We start from the raw sequence: 11,236 nt of genomic DNA on the forward strand, positions 1-11,236 counted from the left end.
ACGGATGGTTTCTGTAATAATGGCTTAGTTACAGATGTCTAACTTATTGATTAGGTAAGTTAAAGTGTCTGGGATAAAACCTGCAATACAATCAATCATGGAAATGGAATTTCTTTGTCCTGCACACTACATAAGGAAAGGGACCTGGGGAGTTAGTTAAAAATGAACTGAACTGCAGTCACTTCTCTAGTGTTCAGGTTGGTTGGGTAATGTATAAAACCTTCCTTTCTGTGTTCTACTGCATTAATCTTTGACTAATAATCTTTGATTAAATAAATGCCACTTGATCCTGTTATTTGACATCCGTATTATTGTTATTAACAATTTGAACCTGTAACAGCAGGAAACAGTTTGCGGGTGTGGAAGAAATACCAATTTACAGGAGATATATTTATGCTAATTGTATTATGCAAATATAATTAGGGAAATGCAAATGTAAATAGTAAACCTGCCTTCCAACAGTGAGAACTACTTACAGAAGTCAGCCTTTCAGTACAAAAGGAAAGATTTTTAAAGATATGGGAACATGTTGGCCTTTACTGTTTCCTTGAGTTTTGCGAAAAATTTTCCCTCTCAATTTTAACGGACACTGTCAGGTTGCTTTAAGACCGCAGGTTAGTTTTGTAAAAGCATAAGTTTCCCAAATATATGGTAAATTACGCATTTTCCGTGATATTCGTGTTAGGATTTTTTTATTTTAGTTTTTGGCTTGGATTGCAAACATTCCCCTGCAGAGCTTGCAATGGAAACACTCTGGCAGGACATGCAGAAAGTAAAACCAACTTCACCTCCCTAAACCTCAGTTTCCCCATTTGTAAAATGAGATTAATGATGCCAACCTCTCATCAATTGCTTTGAGATCGAAGGGTGAAAAACACTACATAAAAACTAGGTGTTATTATTCCCCTGGCTAAATAAACAACCAGGATTAATGTGCAATTCATAGATTTTATGCCAAAATAGACCCCTGGGATCATCCTCCCTGATGTCCTGCATGGCACAGGCCATAGAATTTCACCCAGTGATCCTTTCAGCAAACCTAATGATGTAGAGTACACCACAGTACAATCCATTTTTAATTTTATACCTACTTTATACACATTACCCTGCACCTTGTATAATCTGGCCATTAAAGCTATTTGTAACATTGGTAAGGAATTTGGCCCCAGTTCTCCTCTCAAGTCAGTTTAACTCTCTGGGATTACTTCTGATTTACAACAATATACGTGAGAAAAGGCTCATATTCTTAAGATCTGATTTTTATCTCAAGTGTCCCTTTAAACCATTGCTTTTAAAGGAAAACTTAATTCAGAACAGTTATTTCTAACTTACTGGAAAAAATATTTTCCTCACTTCCAGAACTAATTGGGAGTTGTTGTTTTTTTTTTAAATGCAATGGCCCAGAACTCATGTTTGGGCAGAGCAAAACAAAAAACTCAAGCAGTCTATGTTTGAAATTCTACTCTGACTCTGGATCAGATAATTTGAGTGACTCTTAACTACAGTTACACGAACAGCTACATTTTAAAGAATTAGGGAGAGTCTGCTAAAATCTGAACCAACTCAAAATCTTTATCCAGAACTTCATCTCAACCTTTACTGGGGTTCCAAGAAGTCTGATTAGTTAGTTTTTCCTGTGGATGACTCTGTAGGAAAAACATCTTGGCTTAGATAAATCAAAGCTTCTCTTCCAGGAAAGGCCAAAAAAGTTCTTTTCCACCTTAAGACTCTGAACAGACTATTTGATAGTCACAGGTATCCCTGAGAGGGAAACAACAACTTTTCCTGCTCTCTCTCACTATAAATGGTGACAAATATTTTAAGAGATGTTCCTTGTTTGAAAGTGCTTATAATCTACACTAACTAGTGTAAAAGACAATCCTGAAATTCTAACTACTTTTAGGGAAATTCAGGGATCAAAACATCTCCTCCCTCCCCTTTTTTTCTATCTAGTCTGTTTTTGTCTATCTATCTTCTTCCTATTCTAAGTACTATGTTTGATTTTAAAAGCAAGCTAACTTGAGGACACTCCATTTATAAAAGAAGCCCCCTTCCATGGGAGGGTTTTCACTAATTGGAAAGGGGTGGGGCAGGGCTCAGGCCCTAAATATAAAACCCTGCCTGGCTCCAGGCTGGCTGTTATTAGTAATCCAGTTTCTTTGCTTTAGGGAAGGGAGATGCTACACAGATAAGAGTGGAGTGGGGGCATTATATAGCTAAAAGGTAGAACTTAATCCTAACTATTATGAGGGTTTTAATTAGTATTAGCCCAGAAACCTTAGTTGCTGGTTCTTTATGTTGATGATTACATACCACCTCTTGATGATGAGGTTAGGACTGAAATAATAGAATTCTGAAAGCACTATCTATCACTTCACCCTTAACTCACTTGAAGAGCAGATGCTCAAACATAGTGTCATTGACTTTCATCTTTGTTCCTCCTTCTTGATATTCTGCTGCTGTTTTTCCCTTAACAGTAGAGACACTTCACTAGAGCCTTTCAGTTCAAGATTTCAATGGGACCTGATTCAAACTCAGACACCCCAGGGAGGGTCTGTAGAGTTAAAAAAGGGCCATAGGCCTCTTTCAAATGTCTGAAGCTAAGGCATGGAGAGATGAAGTGCTCTGCCCACCATCACCCAGTGCAGGATTGTGCCGTATGTAATGCAGGATGGCGTTACCTAAGGCAGAATCCCTCCCAGGTGTACAGAAAAGGTAAAGCTGTCTTGTAGGCAGTAGCTCACTCCCCATTGCCTTTTGGAGCTCGGACAGTGCAGTGTGGGGCAGGGGAGGTAGTGCTTCAGCAGTCTGTTCTTTCTCCATTCCTCATTCCCACTCACCCATTAGGGTACTATTTAAGCAGCTACAATGTTTTTCTAGCATCTGTAAAAATCTAAGACAGCCCAGAACATTGTTGAAGTACTACAGGGATTTCAAGACCTCTGCAGTAACCACATCCTGCTCACCAGAGCTGCTGATGACCTTTCTGGTCAGAGGGAGACAGAGCTGGAAATATAGCTCTGGCTCTTGACCCAGTTTGTGTTAAACCAGCACTGTTTTCCAAAGGAAACGGGATACAGTGAACACCAACAGCCTATTACAGTGAACAACATCACATCTGAGCACTACACCAAAGTACAATTCCTCACAGTCCTTATTTAAACTTAAGTTAGAGCAAGAAAATTCCTTCCAATTTACTCTATAATGGAGGACTCATATAACGATCAACCAGAACAAAACCCGAGAGCTCAGCTCTTTAGAATTGTCTCCCAGGTTTTCCTTCCTGCATTCACAACCCCTTTTGCTGGTTCTTGATATCTTTATTTATTTGGGTTAAGATGTGTCACTATGTATTCCACAAACATATCTGCTGTTTACTCAGAGAATAGGAACCAAGTTAGACTGTGTTTTTTCTTTTTTTCAACTGCTTGAGCCTAATATATAAAAATAGGTTTCTGAATAGCTGCTTTGATGTAAATTGGATAAACATTTACATCAAAGTGGTTCTGATTAACACCTGCTGCTCTCTAATGCAGTTGAAAAGTTAATCATGTTTGAAATTAGGGAGCCAAATCAAAACACTGGTTTGGAAACAAAAAAGCCTTATTTAAGGAGAGAAATGGGCTCAAATAAATGCATCTATATAATTTGACAGGAGAAAGGATGGTTTCTACTGGAGGCTAACTATGTGACATGAATGTATAGATTCATGCAAAATTATCAATTGCTTGTAACAGCAGCAGTGGCAGTGGCTGAGATAAAGTGAATGGGGGAGGAGAGAAAATGGTGTGTGTTTTGTTTTTGTTTTTTCAATAAATAAAATGTGTTCCTCATACGGGAATCTCAAAAATCCCTTGCATCCAATAGAAAATCCCCTATGAAGGGGAGAGGTGGAGTCTTCATCATGTGAGATCTTTAAATGAAGCCTGAATGTCTTTTGAAACATACTCTGATTCAACCACAAGTTATGGACTACATGCAGGAATTAGTGGGTGAAATTCTTGAGGAAAGTCAGAGCACAATGGTCCCTTCTGGCTTTTTAGTCTGACTCATGCCCTTTCACTCCCACTACTTCTTTTTCTCCCTAGCTGCACTGGGTTTATTTGACAGGTTTCAGAGTAGCAGCCGTGTTAGTCTGTATCCCCAAAAAGAAGAACAGGAGTACTTGTGGCACCTTAGAGACTATCAAATTTATTAGAGCATAAGTTTTCGTGGACTACAGCCCACTTCTTCAGATATGCATCCGAAGAAGTGGGCTGTAGTCCACNCGACAATCCTGTGGCACCTTGTAGATTAACAGACATATTGGAGCATAAGCTTTCGTGGGTGAATACGCATGCGTCTGACAAAGTGGGTATTCACCCACAAAAGCTTATGCTCCAATACATCTGTTAGCCTATAAGGTGCCACAGGACTTTGTTGTGGTATCCTAAAAGTGCTATAAACTTCCTGGTTAAAGGGCGTTGCATGCCTCATTAACACAAAATTGATTTGCATGCTGTAGGATTGGATTATATCAAGGTGTGCAGAACCAGTAGAATCTGCGCTGTTTGTTGGAAAGCAAAAGGCTTCATAGTGAGGATTATCTACAGACCTGTATTCCTCTAGTTTGCTGTTTTGAAGAGCCATATAAAACTCAGTCCTATTAAACTTGCCATCAGATTTTTTTGGTACAGGAAGAATTAGAGCTTTATTTTCATTTAACTGGCATCTGTTTTTATACTAGAAGAAATAAGTGGAGATGTTTCATAAATAGTAAACATTTATTCTGCTCCAGAATATAGAGGATGTTGTGAGGAAATGTTATGATGATTGGCAAAATGTTCAACTGCTCTGAAGAGAGTGAATGATGACAGCCTTTCTGAACGCTTGGGTTATGTGGCTTTTGTCTATCGTGCTCTAGTTCAGGTACACACTTGCCATTTAATGGTTTAAGCTTACCTTAGTGTCAGATATGCATCCGAAGAAGTGGGCTGTAGTCCACAAAAGCTTATGCTCTAATAAATTTGTTAGTCTCTAAGGTGCCACAAGTACTCCTGTTCTTCTTTTTGGGTTTATTTGAGGCTCTCATCCTGCGTCAAGGTCCACAATCATAGATCCATTCACCTATATGAAGTGCCTTTGGGGCAGGAATCTGTACTGGAAGTTTCTAATGCAAGATCAGGGTCTTACACTATAAACTCTGTAGGGACCTCTTTCTATTTTATTTGACCATAATCCTTGGCACTTACAGCAGTGTGTAAGTAAATTAACCTCCTCTATTATAGGGATGTATAGTTTATATATAGATTATGGGAGTTTCAGTCAGATGCATAGTGATCATGCAACCTTAAAATCGTCATGTGGTGAATTCTCGAATGTGCTTCAGTTGCCCTCTTTGAATTCTTGAGCTCCAGCATTTGTCACAAGGCCATGTTGAAGAACTCTGAACCATCACTGGTCAAATGCGGCCAATCTCCATTTTGAATTTTTGTGGGAAGGTTTAGTGTATGTGCGAGGACAAAGAGGAGCCTCATACAGGAGATATTTCCCTATTTGTGATAGCAATGATTGAAGAAATAGTCTCTCATAGCAGATAGTGAGATCAATGGGGTTGGGACCATCTTTTTGTTATGTGTACTGTACCTAGCACAAAGGGGCCTCATACCCTGATTGGACCTCTACCAAAATACAATTCCAATCTTGTGCTGGCCCTCTGCCCAGGAGTTCCTTTCACCCCCTGTCTTTCCAGAAAACCTCTGAAAAGCCATTTCTGCCCTTTTCACTTCTCTCCACAGCTCCCTCAGGTGCTGAGCCCCTGTGACTCTCAATTCAGTGGCCAGGGTTCAGCACCTCTCTGGATCAGGCCCTTAGTGACTATTGGAAAATAAGAGGTGAAGGCTCAAGAGAAGTCCAAGAGTCACAACAGAAACCATTTATTTTACAAGAGCTGGGGGAAAAATAGATTACTAAGTCCCCTGAGTAAACATGTGTCTTATGCCCCAGGATTTCATGTTCTTGTTTATGCCTCTATGATTAAAATTACTCTGGGAAATGAATACACAGGTTATAGTTAGGTTATGTTTCTTTATAATTCTTTAATTGCTCAGACCAAGCAGTGACCATGCACAGGAAGGGGCATTTGTACTCCCTATGGATTTCTGACTTGTTGAATCACAGCCACACATAGAAGTGGCTTAAGGGAATCTGCATGCAGTGTATTGATAGGAACGGAGAGAGAAATGGTCCTGCATTGAAGTGGACTTTACTAATTATTGCTTCATAAACAGGGCATAGCCCACCTTATCCTCATCCTGTCACCTCCTATGTACTGAAACAAGTTACGATTGGTTAGTCCTCTGTGGATGCTGCTACACAACCAATGGGAGATAATGTCACTGCTTGGGAACTGAGAAAGGAAGGCTCCTGTCTCAGACTACCAATCCCTGGTTTCTCTTCCTTTCTAATTTAAGAGACAGAAGAGGATGCCCACTCTGTCTCCGTATTTGCCAGTTGTCTTCCCCTCCAAATGTTGTTTCATCTCTGTTGCATTTCTTCTTCCTTTAGGTTAAAATAATCTGTGTCTCGCTGCTTCTCTGCACCACAAGATGTGGTGGTTTGGTTGGAAAAGAATTGAAAAAGGAGGACTGGCTGGGAAGAGACTAGTTCCTATTTCAGATTGGGTTAGGCTAGTTATTTCCCAGCTCTAGCTCCTTAGATCCAATGGTGAAAAGAACCATAAAAAAAAAAAAAAATCTCTGAGGTAGAAGACAGATTTTTTACTTCTCCAAAAAGGCAAGACTTCCATCAGCACCGAGCACCACTCAGAAGTGGTGCTAGGCAGGTTTGAAAACATAGGAAGTGTGGAAAAAAGAAAAGTTCAGACTCACAGGGGGTCAATATTATTAAATATGGGGGAAAGAGGCCTGACTAAAAAGAGGGGGGCAAAGAAGGGGGAAATCAAAGAAATGAGGTTGATTCTTCTTGCTGAGAATAAACATTTATTTTCAAAAATCTCCTATCAGTAGCAAATTTTCTTTGTAAGAACCCCCTGAATGCGCTATTAAGAACAAGTTCACCCTATTTACCGAGAATATGAAACACTGAGTATTTAGCGTCTGAAACACAGGCACTGAGCTGAATAGATCTACCCTTCTGAAGTTCTATAGCTGTAACTTTCATGTGTCTCCCTTATCTCCTGATCTCCTTTCTGAAGGTCAGAGCATCAAAGACAATAAGCATGCAAGCAGTTTTACTCCTTCAGAGGCTACTACAATGTACTTAAGTCATCTGTCTGCTCTGTGAGAAGACTCCAGCTCTTTTGATTGGCCATATGCTCTTCTGGTCCCAACAGCTGTTGGAGAGTTGAACTTTATTCCCAATGATGGGCAAGGATGGGAAAACTTTTACTGTGGGAAGAGAAGAATAACAGAAATAAAGACATTTCAGTCTGGTATTGATCTTGGCAAGTTCAGCAGCTGCAGGAGAGAATTGCTCCTTTCAATGAAAAATGATTTTGCAGAGAGAAACCTCCCTAGCCCTACACCCCCAAGCCACTGTGCATTAGCATCATGAGAAGCTGCTTCTCACCCAGGGGATAGGATTGTAGGTCATCTTTAGAGAATGTGCTCTGACAGCAAAATTACTTCTGCAAATGTTACTATTATTTTAACCAAGATGCCTTATATTTCTGCTGCCTTTTCTTTGAGATAGGGTGACCACAGTATTCCAGGTGACTTCTCTGGAGGCATTATAATAACTTGTATCCCATTCCTTGTACACCCTCACTTTTCACCATTACATGTTGAGCAAAGGACTTCAATGAGTTGAACACCATGACAGAATGAGACATATTTAATTTAATTCTAGATTATTCATCCTACTCTAATCCTGCTAAAAGGTATCAGAGATGGAAACTGATGACATGAGACCTGTTTTGTAGCATTATAATCTCACGTGGGTAGTATAGAAATGTATTGGTGGGTCTTAGGCGAGTCTGACTGTCAGCCCAGTCAATGGCTTGCACTTGTTCTAAAATATAAATTAAAACATACACATAATGCCCATTTGCAACAGTAGGCAATTAAATTACACTACAGTGCTCACGACTGAGAAATTAAAACTATCCACACTGCAATATTTGAACGTCCAGCAGCATTTGTGCAATACAGAATAGGCAATGCTGTGATGCCAGAAACCACTGTGTAGTGTGTGTGCTTATGGCATGTTATTTAACCAAAAAAAACTATGTGCAGATTTCTTAGTGAATCATTTTTAAAAGACCCCACCACCATCCATCCATGCAGTGGATATCTTTCCTCCATCTGTCATGGCTATTGAATACAAGTGTTCAAGTCTGGTGATTTTGGAGTTTTGTTCCATTCTCCTCCCCCCCCCCCCCCCCCCAATATGTAGTATCCCAGATTGGTCCTTCTGTGACGTTGAACTCTATATGATCTTATAAAAATATGCTAATGAGTGGAATATGCTTCATGCAAAAGGTCTCTTCTAAGGTATCATTAGAAAGCTTATTATCTACTGAATGTGGTCATCCTATTTGCATAAATGTATCACTCTTCTATCTGAAACTAGAAATATGAAACCTAACTCTGAGGTCCTATTGTAGTAATGCAAAGTGTGGGCCATTAATGGTGGTTTGGAATATTAATGGCTCCCATTAACGAGGACAATTGCATGCAGATGGCTCTGTTTTACTTGTAAGGCTTGGTCTACACTAGCCCCCTAATTCGAACTAAGGTACGCAACTTCAGCTACGTGAATAACGTAGCTGAAGTTCGAAGTACCTTAGTTCGAATTAGTTCGAACTTACCTTGGTCCACACTCGGCAGGCAGGCTCCCCCGTCGACTCCGCGGTACTCCTCTCGGCGAGCTGGAGTACCGCAGTCGACGGCGAGCACTTCCGGGTTCGACTTATCACGTCCAGACTAGACGCGATAAGTCGAACCCAGAAGTTCGATTTCCAGCCGTCGAACTACCGGGTAAGTGTAGCCAAGGCCTAAGTCTTCCTGTATACATCTGTGCTGGCAAGTGGGTAATGAAGTCTTACAGTGACGTGTGATCATGTCACCTGACCTGGAATCCATCTTTAACCTGGTGCTTTTCCATTGAGAAGGAGGGGTGGGAACCCAGAGGGACACAGGTTTCCCACCTTCTGCAAAAGATATATATAAGTGGGTGGAACAGAACAAAGTGGGCAGCCATCATGAGAAATCCCCTAGCTACCACCTGAGCTGGAACAAGGGCTGTACCTGGGGAAAGGATTGTGCCAGACTAGGAAGGCATCCAGTCTGTGAAAGAAACTTATTGAAACATCTCTGAGAGTGAGATTTTATCTGTATTCCGTTTTCTTACTGTATTAGACATAGACTTCCATGTTTTATTTTATTTTGTTTAGTAATTTACTTTGTTCTGTCTGTCACTACTTGGAACCACTTAAATCCTACTTTCTGTATTTAATAAAATTGCTTTTTACTTATTAATTAACCCAGAGTATATATTAATGCCTCGGGGGGGGGGGGGGGGAGAAACACCTGTGCATATCTCTATCAGTTTTATAGTGGGTGAACAATTTATGAGTTTACCCTGTAAGCTTTATACAGGGTAAAACGGATTTATTTGGGGTTTGGACCCCATTGAGAGTTGGGCATCTGAGTGTTAAAGACAGGAATACTTAAGAACATAACGGCTGTACAGGGTCAGACCAAAGATCCATCTAGCCCAGTATCCTGTCTACCGTCAGTGGACAATACTAGGTACCCCAGAGGGAGTGAACCTAACAGATAATGATCAAGTGATCTCTCTCCTGCCATCCATCTCTCCCTCTGACAAACAGTCTAGTGACACCATTCCTTACCCATCCCGGCTAATAGCCATTAATGGACTTAACCTCCATGAATTTATCCAGTTTTCTTTTATACGCTGTTATAGTCCTAACCTTCACAACCTCCTCAGGCAAGGAGTTCCACAAGTTGACTGTGCGCTGTGTGACTAACTTACTTTCATTTGTTTTAAACCTGCTGCCTATTAATTTCATTTGGTGACCCCTAGTTCTTGTATTATGGGAATAAGTAAATAACTTTTCCGTATCTACTTTTTCCACATCACTCATGATTTTATATACCTCTATCATATTCCCCCTTAGTCTCCTCTTTTCCAAGCTGAAAAGTTCTAGCCTCTTTAATCTCTCCTCATAGGGGACCCATTCCAAATCCCTAATTATTTTAGTTGCCCTTCTCTAAACCTTTTCTAGTGCCAGTATATCTTTTTTGAGATGAGGAGACCACATCTGTACGCAGTATTCAAGATGTGGGCGTACCATCGATTTTATATAAGGGCAATAATTTATTCTCTATCCCTTTTTTAATGATTCCTAACATCCTGTTTGCTTTTTTGACCGCCTCTGCACACTGCGTGGACATCTTTAGAGAACTATCCATGATGACTCCAAGATCTTTTCCCTGATTCGTTATAGCTAAATTAGCCCCCATCATGTTGTATGTATAGTTGGGATTATTTTTTCCAATGTGCATTACTTTACATTTATCCACATTAAATTTCATTTGCCATTTTGTTGCCCAATCACTTCGTTTTGTGAGATCTTTATCTGCTTTCAGTTTAAGCCTACAACTGTTAGGGGACGTGGTTCAGACCTGGGTCTGGGTTTGCAGCAGGCTAGTGGGTCTGGCTCAAACCAGGCAGGCCACTGAAGTCCAAAGCTGGGAGGGCAGGGAAAGCAGGGGCAGAAGTAGTCCTGGCACATCAGTTGGCAGCTCCCAAGGGGGTTTCTGTGATCCAACCCGTCACACCTTCAATCTCTCCATCAGGAGCACTTAGGCCAAGGAGAAGCAGAGTAACCTAGTGTATCGAACTGGGACTCGAGAGACCGGGGTTTTAGTCTCAGCTTGGCCACTGACTTTGTGTGATTTTGGGCAAGTCACTTAATTCTTCTGTACCTTGGTTTCCCCATATTGTCTGCAGGGTACAATTCACCCTTGTGCAGAGGGCCAATAAAAGGCTTATGCATCACTAAGCCCCTCTCAGAATAGGACTTGAATTTTACTTAAGCAGTACATAGGCTTTGTGCAGCCTCTCTATGTTCAGGGAGAAATTCACCCACCGTGTGGAGGTTATGTGGTGCAAATGCGTGTGGGAGACTCGCATATTGAACAAAGAGGATAACAATACATATTATGCAGCTGTCTCATGCAATGCCTGATCCAACTCCCACTGAAGTTGA

The 11,236-nt window shown here is 40.7% G+C and overlaps 1 non-coding gene across 1 annotated transcript; it reads left to right on the top strand.

Annotated features, from left to right (window-relative positions):
- Positions 1-4,798: 4,798 nt before the first annotated feature.
- LOC117878634 lies at positions 4,799-4,871 on the top strand. Its single transcript, XR_004646037.1, has one exon. It is a non-coding gene; the product is annotated as a small nucleolar RNA Z40 (small nucleolar RNA).
- Positions 4,872-11,236: the final 6,365 nt, after the last annotated feature.

This window comes from Trachemys scripta, chromosome 5 (genome assembly GCF_013100865.1).
Source record: "Trachemys scripta elegans isolate TJP31775 chromosome 5, CAS_Tse_1.0, whole genome shotgun sequence".
Lineage (NCBI taxonomy): Eukaryota > Metazoa > Chordata > Testudines > Emydidae > Trachemys > Trachemys scripta.